This window comes from Achroia grisella, unplaced genomic scaffold (assembly GCF_030625045.1).
Source record: "Achroia grisella isolate CSIRO2021 unplaced genomic scaffold, CSIRO_AGI_Agris_v1 utg782, whole genome shotgun sequence".
NCBI lineage: Eukaryota > Metazoa > Arthropoda > Insecta > Lepidoptera > Pyralidae > Achroia > Achroia grisella.
Genome location: NW_026713022.1, coordinates 2,311,072 through 2,327,107, shown reverse-complemented (window position 1 = coordinate 2,327,107; position 16,036 = coordinate 2,311,072). Strand labels below are relative to the sequence as shown.

The following is a 16,036-nucleotide window of genomic DNA, read 5'->3' as shown; positions in this document are numbered from 1 at the left end:
AAAAACAAGGCAGTTACAGTGAACTGTTAGGAAGGTTATACATACATCATACATTTGTCATCATCATCATTTCACCCCGGAAGAAGCCCACTGCTGAACAAAGGCCTTCCCCAAAAATTTCCACGACGATTTGTCCTATGTTGCTCGCAACCAACGCTTTCCAGTAATCTTGACCAGATCGTCAGTAGGCCTTCCCACGTTGCGTCTTCCGGTCCGCGGTCCCCATTCGAGGACTTCTCTGCCCCAACGGCCATCTGTCCAACGAGCTATGTGCCCTGTCTATTGCCACTTCAGTTTCGCAATTCTTCGGGCTATGACTGTCACTCTGGTTCTTCTGCGGATATCCTCATAAGATAATAAGATAGAAAGGTTACACTCTGTCCCGAGGAGATAAAAACCGTGAGTTGAGCTTATTTATAAGGCCCGTAGTTAGCGACCATACTTTTGTATTAACCTAATATTTTAATTATTCAACTATTTATGAAAATAAACTAATTTAAAAATGTAACAATTCTTGTTAGTCTTTTTTAAATTTTGTTTTTCATTTACAAGTTAATAGCTGCGCTCAACAAGATTGGCATGACATGACTCCAACTTTGCATAATAATATTTCAAATATATATTTTTTTTTTATTATTTGTCCATTGTTACTAAATATAATAAAAGGTGGCATCCTTAGTGGTAATATAGCGTAGAGGTCTATTTCATTAGACCATTTTGTCATGCGTTACGAAAGTCACATGTTACCAATGGCGACTGGCCGGCTAATGTGACAGACAAGATAATGAAATGAACTAATGATTGTATTATGTTGTATCATATGATCATAACAATGTTGTACTAATTGAATAGAATTCTGATTAGGTTGTAATTCAATTTTTGTGTTTACTATTTCATAGAGTAAGCCAAATTTTTACTGTTCTGCCAAGTTTTGACTTTGATTACGTACTTTTTGTCGTTTAAATCAAAAACATATAGACAGATAGAAAGAGTTAGTAATCTTAAAATAATAATAATAATAATCTCAGGACAATTCACACAGCGCCATCTAGACCCAAGTTAAGCTAGCTAAAGCTTGTGTTATGGGTCCTAGACAACTGATACAAATACATAGATAATTTTTTTCGTAAATACATACATATTATACATAGAAAATACCCAGACCGATACAAACAATCATACTCATGTATTCAAATGTTTGTGCCGTGCGAGGAATCGAAACCGCGACCATCGGACGTAAAGCGGTGTGCGAGACCGCTAGACCACCGAGGTCGTCAAAATGTTGCAAAAATATTAATTTTCTATTGAAACATTTCTATTCCTTAGGATTTGTTAGACTACAACATTTTCATTAATTTATTGGATATACTTCACTTAAATATTTAGCTTTATTTTATTACGTAAGTGATATTTTTGAACTAATACTAAAATGGTCTCTTTAATTAACTCCTACATTATATCATAATGGCAACATATTGTATAATAACAAATAGTCCTTGTATTCTAAAGTGTACCCAATTCCCTTTACCTTTATACTATCTGGCCATGTAAGGATTTAAAATTGGTGCAGTAATTACACAATTAATTGTAGCTGGCAAGATCCGTTGTTCGGAGCGCGACACGAGCGGTAATTAAAGCGGGGAAACGTAACGATTTATGGCAACACCAGCCGATAAATTAACACAAACTGTCCATGACAACCTTTTCCAATACGAATAAGTATATAATAATCCTCATTGGTTTTATAATTGTTGGCGTAACAGAGATTTTGTATAAAATATTATTAATGATGTGATAATTTAATAATACAATTAATCTTTAATTCAAAAAGGGATACCAAAATATTATATTTCCATTGTTTACGTTTATCTAAAAAAAATCCTTAGTTACATAATAAATTGGCTCACAATGTTAGTAAAGTGGTTAAGAGAGGCTAAAGCTTATATATCACTTATGGTTAATACATCTTTCTGAGAACAAAACCTACAACATCCATTTCAACTCTGTGTGTAACTTAAAAGGTTTCGGCAAGTTCTACGTTGCCTATATATATATATATATATATATATATATGATACAGGCAATATATGTATATTAGCTAGCTAACCCCGCAAACCTTGTTTTACCATAGAAATTAAAATGGTCGGTGATAGAAGTGTGATAATTTAGGGTTGTATGTATTTTTTAAAGCCAACAAAATATGTTAGGGTTGGACAACCCTTTTCACTTAGGGGTTTGAAAAATATATAGTAGCTGATTCTTAGACTTACTGATGAATATGCATATAAATTTCATAATTTTATATGCATATTCATCAGTAAGTCTAAGAATCGGCATATGCATATATTATGCATATAATAAAAATCGGCCAAGCCATTTAGGAGTGTGGTACATTGTGTGAACGAGAATTTTATATACGTATATAAACTCGCCCTTGTCACTGCTGGTTACATTTGTTCTCTTTCTAGTGTGACTTTACTTATTAATTTTACACATAAAAAATCTTCAATTAGTTTAACCACCATATTGTAATACTTGTGCTAGATTTTGAAATTAATGTCACAAAATATCACCTCCCAATACTTTTCACATAAAGCCGCACTTTTGCAAGCACCTTAATGTGTGAATTTATTTATGAAGAAGTGGAAACACTGTGTACACAAAAACAGTTATTATAAAGGGAGTTTTTTAAGGAATGATAATAATTGAATGGTGCTCCCGCATGCGCTAACAGTTTACTCTGGCGGGGCATTAGTGAAGGACGATAAGATGAGTATGAGGCCGGGTCAGTTAGCTAATCGTGATAAATTCACCATGAATTTATCACGATGGTTTCCAGGGTGAACCACGTGGAGGTCAACCTGACATGGTACAATGCTGGCAATAAGGATATTAGTCCACAATAATTAAGAATCCCATCTTCTCCCCCGTAAACTCAGTTATTGTTCTGCCCGTAATTACAGTAACGCCGAATATTGGTAGACTACCCGAAACCGCCCGCTTTAGGCATGTTATATATTCTGTGCTTTAGGGCTTTATCTGCGGATTTGCCACATCCGCAGCAATTACTCAGGTTTCATGACAGCGATCTCGTTTCACTTAATAAATCTTTTCAACCCGACCCCATGTGCCCTTTTTTCACGGAACAAAAGATCATAAACTCCCACGACGCGTTTACCACTTCATTGCTTTTTTTGTTCCATTGTAATTATTACAGGAGAAAATCCGTATTGTAAATAAAAAAAACGTATAGCCGTTATTTTACTGATGCTATAAAAAACAGGACTGAAGTTTACATTACTGAATGTATTTTAAACTAACCATTCTACATAGCTTTATCAGTGCCTGTAATATTTCATTTCCGGAAGAGTCAGTTGTTTCAGCTTGGTAGCAGCTTGCTTTGTAAGCTGTGTTTTAGTTGAAGGATGAGGATAAGACAGAGAAAAAGGTGACTAACATGTGATGCCTCCGTAAGTATGAATGTCCGTCGAACAAATCTTAGTACTCCGGTTACCTATACCTATCTATACCTAGGTCTCTTCATGTGTAGAGACTAGCAGTGCCTCGCGTTTACACTCGCCCCCTTAACTGAAAACTAATGGCGGCACCATCATCCCCTGTCCACGTTTCATTGCATCAAGTACGCGCATTATTACGTCCTTTTCGTTTGGCATTCATTCTGATTTTTAACCATTTACTAAGCCCCTGTAGATTATAGCGTGACGTGTAACAAAATAATTTTTCACAAGAATTTCGATAGCGAATGCAAATTGGTATTTTTCTCACTGGTAGTTCAGAGATTTACCTGATCAAATGAAACAAAAATATCCATCGTAATGCAGATTATATAAATTGTAATACTATTCATGAGTAATAATAAGAAATTTAGCCCTAAATATACGTCTGTCCATACTATAGAATTATAAAATCGTGACGTAGTGAAAAATATCTGTTTGTATGTTAACGTTTTCATATATAATATACGTAAAAACGTTCCAGAATCAGAATATTCTTTTTACAGAATAAATTATTATCAGATCAAGTCGACAATAATTTATATATGTGACAATAATTAAGTTCTTTATATTAAATATAGTATAATATAAAGGACTATAGAACATAAAAATCAACCAAAAGGGGTAAATTAGTAATTGTTTCTTATTAAAAATATACAATCTACTATTGTTATTTAATTAATTAATAAAATAATAGGTAGCGTTATAATAATAATATTAATAATTCACACGTCATCTAGTCCCAATGTAAGCAGAGCTTATGTTATAAGTACTAGACAACTGATATAAACACTTTTTTGGTAAATACATACATAATACATAGAAAACATCCAGACCGTTACAAACAATCGTACTTATGAATACAAATATTTGTACCGTGCAAGGATTTGAACCCGCGACCATCGGAAATAAAGCGGTGTGCTAAACTACTGGACTACCGACGGCCTCATATAAACCCATCAATTGTTTTTGTCATTTAATTATTTTCAATAGACGCTACCTACAAATATACAGTATAGTACGCCTGGACGAAGTAACGACCACCGCTAGTTTGTGACATAATCCCTAGATTTTTCCAGAAATGAGGTTACTCGTAAATCGTACCACCAGATAAATAGATTTTCTTTACGAGATGACATCCAAAATCACACATAGGGCGCGGTTGTATCTGAAAACAGTTATTTCTTTTATAGGGTTGTTTAGTTTATATGAGCGTCATTTATGACTTGTCGTCAACTTGTCATTGTTTTCCAGCAGCGAAATTGATTAGAGAAAATGCAACTATAAACCGATGAGATAGAGAAGAAAATTGAATGTTATCTTGATACAAAACAATTGAAATTATGCTGTCATGTTAGTTGTAATTTCAATATGGTGTAATGTAAATGTAAACTAATGGCTTGGTACGGCTTCGCCCAGGTGATTATAACTTCTGAGTTCTGTATATATATTATATACATATATATATAAGCCGAGACTCTAGACCAAAGTAATTTTATGTTATGTACATTACTCTAAAATGTCGTTGTCTACAACGATCAAATAATTTAAAAAAATCTAAATCTGTGCAATACCTTTGATGTTTTCTTTAAAAAAAAATGTACTCTATATGAGGTTCTAGAAATATATACAAGTAGAAGACTTGACAAAGTTAATTGACAATAATATATATTTTATTGTTAATTAATCTCGGACTACTCTAAAGTTGTGGCCCACAAGTAGCTGGCCTTTACAGCTTCATCGAACGATAGGGGGCGAGTGCAGATGGCACTCCAAACCCCCGGAAGGACTTATGGAACGGCTTTTTTTAGGTTTTGAACCTCTGCTCAGGCCGTCGTAATATCGATCCCCGTTTGAATTGGACGGGGGATCGATCGGAGAGGGACAATAATATTTGTGTTATCAAGAATACATGTTATGATAAAAACGAAATTATTGCGCGTTTTAAATTGACACAGCGCAATCTAGTAAGTCTTACCGTAAACTATTACGGCCAAAGTTCTTAAACAAATTTATATTAGTTATTATTATTATTAGTACAGACTACATTACTGTTATATCATCTTTTATGTTTAACATGTTTATTCCTTTGTTACGTAAACATAGTCATTATGTTGAGATTTTAGCACGTTACGTAGTAATTAATATCGTTACTGAGTAAACATTGTCAGAGGCTTGTAATATTTCACTCAATCCTCTCCGAGAAACAAGTTGTGACAGACATGATCTCTGTCTCTCACATGATTTACGACAGAGTAATGTTTTGAATGTAACGCATTAGTTGCTATCAAAATCAATAAAAAGTAAAAGTGTAAACAATATCTAGCCGACTCCTAAAACGACAGATATTTGGATTGTAAATGGAAGATGAATTAAACCACATATAAAAAGTGGTAAATACATATATACACGGATATTAAAAATACATTCACAATTTACAGAAAAGTAAAATTTATATATATAAAATTCACGTATTAGGTGCCATACTTTTACTAAACGGTTAAATCAATTTTGATCAAATTTTATGTTTTTTTATGTGTTTTAGATGGAACAGAAATAGGTTGTAATCTATTTTTTTATTGTACATCTAGGATATAAAGGAGGCACGGCTTAAAAAAAAAATTTGGAAATATTTTTATTTTTTTATCATGTGGCATTAAAAATGTTCCTATAGGCAAGTTTATATAACAGTTTTAAACTCATTTAACCAAGATGACGCGTCTAAATATATAGTCTTAAAAATGTGTTTTCATTTTAATAAGTTTCTCTATTTTGAAGCAGGTTTATAAAATTACAATAGTGGTGTTTTGATATTATTAACTTTATTATTTTAAAAAATTAATACGTCCCGCTTTGACGTATTTATACGTTCTGCGGGACGTATAAATACGTCAAACGTCAAACTTTTGTGTACGTGTAGGACATATGTATACCTACATTTTTTAATTTCTGCTGCGCCCTGGAACCTGAAGCGGGTGGAATATTACATATCAAAAATATATACATTAATTTATATTGTGCTGACGTACGTGAGTGCTGACACGTCCTAGTGAGAGACAGTGCCCGTTATATGCTGCGTAATTAAAAAAGGAATTCCCCGGTTAACAGGTTAATATACTAATCATAATCATTACTTAGTTATATTCTAATTTTATGTTGTTTTGTAGTTTATATTGCCTGTTATTTGAAAGTCATACATAATTTATATTCGAATTATTTATTTTCCCTATATAAAATTCATATGGTTGCCTACGTGATCTGAGAGTATAAATATAACGTTGTTTATAGAACATCGGAATGTATTATTTAATTAGGAAATACAGACCTAATTAATAAGTAGAATTATTAAGTACGAAATTCCGGCGAGCTCGAGGCAGTTTCTCTGTTGAATTAGAATAAAGTTACTCATTCCATGAATACACTCCTCTGAAATACTAATAATAATATTACTCATCCTCAATCTTTTTTTGTAACATAACTAGGAGTATCGCGAGATTATGCTCCTAAATAAGGATAAAAGGTATCCTATTCAATACAGTAATTTCTCAACCTGGTGGTGGACTAAACATGTAAAAATAATAGATAATAATGTAACAGATAAATGTTAATACACATTTTAGAATGTAAATCTAAGAATATAAATTGTTAGTGAAATATCTATGAATTCCAATCACAATATTTCTAAATATGAATGTACAATACCTTCATTATAGGGGAGCCCTGTGTTATGGGAACGGGCAGTGAGTTCATTACATAAAATAATAAAAAAAACGTAAAATAAAAATACATAAGAAAAACAATAAGTAAGATAGTTTTAAATATGTAATTTTTTATGTTACTGGAATAGCAAGCTAGCTGATGGTCTACCTGATGGTAACTGGTCATCCACTAGACTGGTTGAGCAACCGTGGTCTACGAGGTTGTAATTTGTTTATACCCCTAAGTAACAAGGGTGACCAACTCGAAAAAAATATACTCCTAAAGTTTCACCTTTCTACCACCAACTCCTATTTTTATAGCAATATTACTTTATATGGCTAAACAATGTTTGCTAGGTCAACTAGTTAATATTACAAAATGCGAAAGTGCGTCTGTCAGTCAGTCTGTTTGTTACATATTTATGACTAAATAGCTGAATAGATCTTAGTAAAATTTTACGTGAAAATCGATTGTCTCATGAGGATGAACTTAGTCTGCTTATTTATAATAAAAAAAGGTAAAGCCGCGGGGACTAGCAAGTAGTGCATAAATCCCTTAAGTATGTACTCTTTAGTTTCATTATTTATTTAGCCAACATTGCTTATCGTACCTCGGGGCGCCCTACCTTAAACTACGCTATCCATCACGCAATTGCCTCCGTCAATTGCCGGACACGCTTCAACCCTAAGTTTTTGAAGCATACGTTTCCTCCTAAATGGATTCGCTCACTTCTTTAAATAAATACTAAAAACGAGTATCTAATGGTTGGTTACGAGGAAGGGGATTGTTAGTAATGGGAAATAGTAACTGCCAGTAAATAGGTCTCATTGCTGGCAGTGGACATTGTCAGGTCGAGCTTCACGCGGACTGGTCCCGGAATGGTCGTGGGTTCGATTCCTCATACGTCATAATCATTTATGTTCGTAATGATTGATTGTATCGGTCTGGGTGTTTTCTATGTACACATTTATAAAAAAAATATCCATATATACAAGCTCTACTTAGCTTGGGAGTAGATCGCGCTGTATACTGTTCTGAGATGTGATTATTCTCTTTAACAAAGTGAAAATTCTCTTAAACAAACTGACGACCAACGTAATGGTAACTGTAGCCTATATACACGATTCACGCATCACACAGCTCCTCATGTATCCACCAAATGACTTTGTACAAGTCTCAAGCTCTGGCAAAACTAAGGGTAAATTTACTTAACTAAACGCATTCTCTACAAAAAACCGTCTACCAATAAGTGTCAATACATAGAAGTTCTACAAAAAAAAGTAATTTACAAGTTTAGCATAAGGTACATCCATCTATGCAATATCCAATAGAACATGAAAGCGACATCTGAATGTACTAATACAATTTTCAGATTATTGCAAAAGTCGTTAACGAAATATAGCGGTACGCCGCGCCGTGCGGGGGGGCTTTTAGTTCAATTTTCCTTGATGGGTCGAGATGAGACGTCATTCCTCCCCATAAGTCACTCAATCTCTCAGGACTGGTTTATCTTTCTTAGTACCTATTTTCGTTAAGTATATTCTAAGTTTCATGACATTGTATTTGAAAATATTGTTAACAAGTTTAGTGTCAACTTTCCACTTAGCTCATTTTGACTAGTAGATAACCCGACTTCGCCCTGAGGCTTATAACTTCATGTAAGCTTTGTTAAGTTTTCCAATTTTTACGTATTCTTTTTTACGTAAGAACTTTCTAGAAGCCTTCTACCTCTGTCTTTAAGTTTTTATTTCCTTTTTTTGTTTATGTAACACAAATACGTTAATAAATAGAAAATAATTCATTATGGGAAGGTATGTGAACCTGAGATAAAGAATAATTCTATACTAGTTCAGATGGCATAATGATACCTATATGTTTAAATTTATTTTCACTGTTATGTACAAATTAACTATGTAACCTATGATTTCAATAAATTATTATTACTTATTACTTGCAAAGTATCATAATACAATATAAAATCGTATAAGTCGTACCTCTCACCTATCATGTATGTTATGAAAGTCGGCGACGTTTGACTGATGATACCTTTATTGTTACAGGCGGCTACTGATTGCGGTGACCGCTTAGCATCGGGCGGACCATATGTTCCTTGGCCATCTTTGTGGTAAGTTTAAAAAAAACAATTATGCATTCCAGACTCACCGCAACCCTTGTAAATGAAACTGGAATCATAATGTCATAAACTCATTTTGGTTTTCAATGTGATTAAAATAAATATTTTCAAAAAGGCTGATTCATGTACGAGAAGGCACAGAGAACCGAGAACGAAGCGAATTTTCGAGCCTTGATTAATATTACATTTTGCAGTGAAAATATTTAGAAATGGACTTATGTGACATATATGTATATGTGTGTTTTGATATCAGTAAAACAGTTTCTCTCAGCATCAACACGGTTACATGTCAGTCATGCATTGCCATTCTGATAAATAAAATATATAAATAATGCTTTATTTTACTCGTTAGGTACGTACGTCTTATTTTACTCTTCAAATAAAAAATTGCTTACAAAGCAAGCTACTTGACGGCTGAAATAGGTAAGATTGAGGTTCCCACGTAGATAGAGCTTTTTACAAAATCTACTGAGGATCAAATTTAAATTGGTAATAATATTAGAAGTAAGGTTTATTTTTAATAATAACTCTTAATTAAATATGGATACTTTAAATATGATTCAAGATGAAATAATGTATGTTAGTAGTAGTTATGTTATGTAGTACAATATAAATTTCTAAGCTTAAAATGCTTGTTAAAGTGACATTGATGTTACAGAAATCCATGCGCATAACCTTGCTGCCTATGCAATCCCGCGGCACTGTTGAACACACAGGTCCTCAATACCAGCACAACCAGTCCCCACGGGGCTCTGGTCACCTTACACACCACAGGAACACAGTGCTGTCGCAAGTACAACACTATTTGGCTGTGGTTTTCTGCTTGGTGGAGGTACTACGCCAGGTTCGGGCCGCCCCAAGTCGTATCCAAAATACATCAAGCTATGCCCTCCCTTCGAGAAATGTTATGTACATGTTATGAAGTAGGCGATGTTTGACTGATGATACCTTTATTATTACAGGCGGATACTGACTGCGGTGACCGCTTAGCATCGGGCGGACCATATGTTCCTTGGCCATCTTTGTGGTAAGTTTAAAAAAAAAAAAATTTTGCATTCCAGACTCATCGCAACCCTCCTATTATTTATGATCCCATGAATAACAAATCGCTTTTGAATAATTCAAGTTTGTCTTACCTCGGGTCCTGTCAACAGTATGATATTCTGAAATCAATTATTTATGAAATAAATATTTGAAAAGTGAAACATGCATATACATGGTATTTATATAAATGAGTTTATTTATAATAATACTAAACAACACAACTATACCGCCTGTAGTAGCTCATATCTATAATCAGTTAAGTCTGAGTATATAATAGAGAAAATCCGTAGAAAGAACTCAATAAGCTATTGTCTATTTTGTGCGCGTAGTGTACCGACTTACAATTATTGGGAAAATCCACCTCTTATTGCGCCTTTATAGTGCTACGTATTGGTCTGGCAAATAGAAGAATTCCTTCATAATCAAGCTTTATTATTTCTTCCTTTGTGGAACACACTCACAAAAATAACGTACCAAATAAACTCGAATATATACGCAGTGCCAATACCGAAACATACTCTAAACTAAGAGTGTTGTAGCCTAATGGTTTGCTATATCGACTAAAACCCCAAGGGTTGTGCGTTCGAACTTTAGCGACATAAAAAAACTTGAATGACAATTTATATTATTTTACTATTATAACTCTCCCTGTAATAAATACCAAGATTAATCCCACAAATGCGGAACACTCGCCCCCGTCTAAGAACATTGACAATACAGGATATCCAGCAATGTCAATAGCTAACAAACTAACTACCCTATTTACCGAAGCCGACTATGTAAAATGTAGTTCGCGTGTGTACCAGTCTCAGCTATTTCAGCCACCAAGAAACTCGTTTTGTAAGCTGTGTCCGTTGAAGAGCAGCAGAATAAAGCAGTGAAATAAAATAACAAGAGACGAGACGTCTTAGTTTAGCAGAATAGTAACGCATGAGTGGTATCACGAGTGTGACATCATAACGTGATGTCCGTATTGCTATTTATGTATATGGGCTTCAGTTATCACTGTTTGGTGAACTAAGTTTGTGTACCATTCTATCTATTTAAAAAAAAACAGTAATACCATTAGTAAAATTATATTACATCCTCTTAGGTATATCCAAATTAATCTTAAGAAAACGTTAGTGAATGCAAACAAGTAATTTCATTTCAAAGAAACTTCTTCAGATCCAATAACCCGTTTCTTTTGACGTTAAATGGATGAGCACCTTTGCATAGAGTAGTGCAAAATATTTGCTTACCACTTTGAGCTGCTTCGTGGGAAGGGAAAGGGTTGTAATTGGTTTTCGAGCGTTTTATAGATCGCTGTCGATTAAGTGCCGTATTTTAAAGATATTTTTCGGTTACTTATCCTTATTTAGAATATCGCAGATTTTAATCAAGGTGCGGTTGTTTGTTTTGGTAGTCACTTTTTGATATTCTTCAATAAATTAATAGACGAATTTATAGTTTTATTAAACATTAATTTTATTTATAATTTTTATTACTAAACAATTACTAGTTTCCATCAGGTGAGCCTAATCATGTCTCTGTCTGTGCATTCTCTCCTATTAGTCAATTGCTATGTGGTAAGTCGTAATTTTCTTGTGCTGAAGTCCAACATGCCAGTGTTTTTTCGTAATTCGTTATGTTTTCGCAGTTAGCGGAATAATACAAAATAGTGTAAATCCATTAAGTTTTTAAATTGACTTTCGCAAAATAACACCTAATTCAAACTGCATTTTCCTCGTGTATTATTTGTAAGTTGTTTATACATATATATTCAATATGTCTAATTAATAGGTTTTTAGATATATACAGTTCTGATAACACAAAACAATACACATATAATAATATAGAATTATGAATTGCAAGGAAAATGTAAGGAAGTGTGGACACATAAATCATAAACGTGTATTGTTATGACGGTTCCGTATGTAGTCGTTATATCATTATTAATAATGTTCAGGACTGAACCCTAATAAAGCTAAATCACCGCAGACGAATAGTGAATTGTAATGAATCGTTAAGATGTACGCTATAAATTGTTACGCTGTAAGTGGAGATGGGTCAACAAAGTGTGACATTATGTGACAAAGAAGGCAGAGTCGCAGAGTACTACATTTTGTGACGTCGCGAGTATACGTTTTATCGAAGGACTGTATATATCAGAGCATCTTCGCCTAGTGATTTTAAAAGTCGAGAATTCAAATCTGATAGACAAATACTAAATAAACTTTGTGTCACTTTTAACGTTTCGGTAAACTATTCTTGATAATGGAGATTAGTAGTCTCATTATTAGTCTGAACCTTGCAGTTCTTTCTTAAAACCAGTGATGAAATCCTGGTGATGTATAACTCAATTCACGTTGATGTTTAACTAAAATAATTCAAATTGACTCTGGTGACGGATACAATGATAATAAACCAAACTGAATCTATTCCAGTACTAGACTGGTTTCCTACCACGTTGGGTTCAAATACATCCAGGGAAAAATTATCATCATTCATCATCACAACTATTATCATCTATTTCACATTTGACAGCACCTACTGGCTTATCAATAGATATTGTCAAATAACAAAGGCGGGACCTGGCATAAAACAGTGATGATATTTTTTACCTATTTATTTTGTTTAGTGTACACGTATAAAGTAGCCGTAAAATACGATACAATGCTGAGTCCCCCGGTTGTTACATTGTTAAATGTATGGGATCATACATAGAATAAATTTATGGAGCTGTTGATGTACTTTTAATATCATTGAATGTATAGTTTACGATATCTTGTTCAGTTCAGTAACAACTTAGTAAGATATTGCATACATACATACATTGTAAGTATAACTATATTTACACTAAAGAAATTTATTTGATACTAGCTGTGTCCGCGATTTCGTACGCGTTGAAGAATATAACCTTGGTTAGCATTTTTAATTATTTAGGGTAATTATAAAATTACAAAGAAAAGTTTTATCGTTATAGCTTAAAACTTTACGAATTTCCATACAAATTTCCACCCCCTATTTTATTTTACCCCCCATAAGGGTATTTTTTTTGCATTTTGAATGTCATATTTATTTATATTTCATCAAAAGCCTAAAAAATAAGTTTCTAGCTGTCACAGTTCTAGCAACAAACTTTCATCTCCTTTTTCAACACATTATAGCCATTTCTTCGCATTAAACAGTAACCTGTGTCCTTTCTCAGGGTGTGGAGACTATCTATGTACCAAAATTCATTTAAATCGGTTCAGTAGTTTTGGCGCGAAAGCGAGACATACAGACAGATAGAGTTATTTTCGCAGTTTGTACAATTATAACAGTAATAGAATATATAACTGACAAGACGATCATCAAGTAAAATTACCCTAGTACCCAGCCCAAAAGTTTCCATAACGCTTGCAGAATTTCCACGCCGAATGACTAGGGAAATCCTTTGAGAATTTTATTTACTTTATATGTATATCTGTTAAGACTTATCACGGGCGTTTAAGGAGCGGTTTTTCAAATATCTTAATTAAAAATTGTGTAAATTCTATAAATAATTAACTAGTAGTTGAATAAATAATTAACTTGTTGTACACATTGCATAAACCACATAATTTCATTTACTGTGGTAACGTTATTTATAATTATTTTAATTTAATCCACTCGTAACCAGGACGTTTGTGACAGAGGTAAAATATCGGGGGCTCATGAATAATATTATAATTATATTCCTGTTTACATTATGTAGGTAATATAATTATATAAACAGTAGGTATATATATGTAAAACTTCTGTAAACATTTACACGTGTCGTAGCTACCAATAATTAAGTCACATACCTGAACTTCTTACAAGTGACAATAATTGTATCTATATAATGTCTTGTTGATTGCGTAAAAAAATAAAATAAAACCAGTTCAGTAGTTTATCCGTAAAAGAGTAACTAACATCCATCCATACTCACAAACTTTCGTGTTTATAATGTTAATTCATAGATTACCTACTGAACGAATTGTAAAGAAAGTTTACAGTAGCTTATATATCAGAATAATATATAGGCTATATTTTTTAAAGATATTATATAAATTGGGCAATATATAATGATAAAGGTCATCTAAGTGTGATGCAGACGAAGTTACGCGGGTCAGGTAAGATATAATATTTAAAAATATATATATAAAACATCTGTAAACATTTACGCATGCCGTGGCTACCGGTGATAAAGTCACTGATGTGTGACTTTCAAGTGATAATAAGAAAACTTCTTGCAAGTGATAATAATTGTAACTTCATAGTGTATATATTGTTGATCACTCAAGTAAATAATATAAACTATATTTCATTGTAGACAAGTCTGAAAAAAGTTAATTACATTTTGTTAATCAGAATTGCGGAATGGAAAATTCTTGTGTGAACAGTTCAATTTATAGTTAATGTGACCAGACGTCCCGTAATGAACGGGACAGTCCCTTTTTATAATTACGAGTCCCGGTGTCCCCGAAACGGACTCTGGGACGCAAAATTGTCCCGTTTTCGGTAACGGTGCGAAATTTTGGGTAGACGAGCCGGTTGTTAGTTGTTGGTAATTAAGGTGAGTATAAAAAAAATGTGCCAAGAGTGTCATTCTTACTTAAATACTTCTTAAAAAGTCAAATTTGTTCCTCCCATAACAAAACATTTTATTTTTATCAGATAAATATAAACTATCTATGAATAAACAAAATGTTTAATTATATTTATCGGATATATTTCTTAATTGATAACTTTTTTTGAATAGATAATTTTAAAAAAGAGTTTTTTTCATTGGCTGTCTGTTAATTGTGTCCCGTTTTGAGTCGAAGAATAAATGGTCACATTATTTATAGTATACCACTATACATATGTACGTATATAGTTAGTATTCGCACGAGTCCACGATAATCCGGGACACACCTGGTACACTGGACCGATGCCAAATCCAATCTAGACTCAGATGTAATACCCGTACTGAATAGTGCATTCGCTAACTGACAATAGCGGCAGTATCGGTATCGGTATTATTCCACTCATCCAGTCTAATATAAATAATACACTTACATGAGCTGTATTTACTTTATTATTTTCAATAATTAATTAGCTTAATTAAGAATATTAGTTAAAAATTTAAAAAATATATATTATCTTGGCGCAATTGGTAAAATTGCGGTTTATCACACTGTTATAGGTACTTCCAAAGATCACGGGTTCGATTCCTCGGGTACAATTTTTTGTATACAAATAATTATTTGTATCGATCTGGGTGTTTCTATTTATAATAATATGTATGTACTTAAAAAACTGTATTTATATCAATAGTCTAGTATCCATTGAACAATATCTGCTTAGTTTGGAACGAGATGGCGCTGTGTAAATTGTCCAGGTTTATTATTATTTATACCATTTTATTATTACTGTATACAAGTATATATTTTCTAATTATAAGAAAAATCAATCGTACCTTAATGAGTTTTTCATTTTATTGACAGGGTTTCTGATTAAATCTTGAGTAAAATCTGGAAAAGTAGTTATAAATTATCTTTAAAAAAATAAGTATGTGTAGACATGACTAATGACTACAATTTTAAGAGCAAGTGTTTGGTGAGAATCATAAATTACAATTCTACCAGAAATAATTAGTTGAGAATAAACGTAATGG

At 33.0% G+C, this 16,036-nt stretch overlaps 1 long non-coding RNA gene across 2 annotated transcripts in view; it reads left to right on the top strand.

The window, feature by feature from the left end:
• Positions 1–9,339, top strand: part of LOC131851301 (uncharacterized) — a 126,531-nt gene extending 117,192 nt beyond the window's left edge. For both annotated transcript variants that reach the window (XR_009357871.1, XR_009357870.1), the window contains one exon: positions 9,275–9,339. This is a non-coding gene — a long non-coding RNA (uncharacterized LOC131851301). The remainder of the gene's footprint in view (positions 1–9,274) is intronic.
• Positions 9,340–16,036: the final 6,697 nt, after the last annotated feature.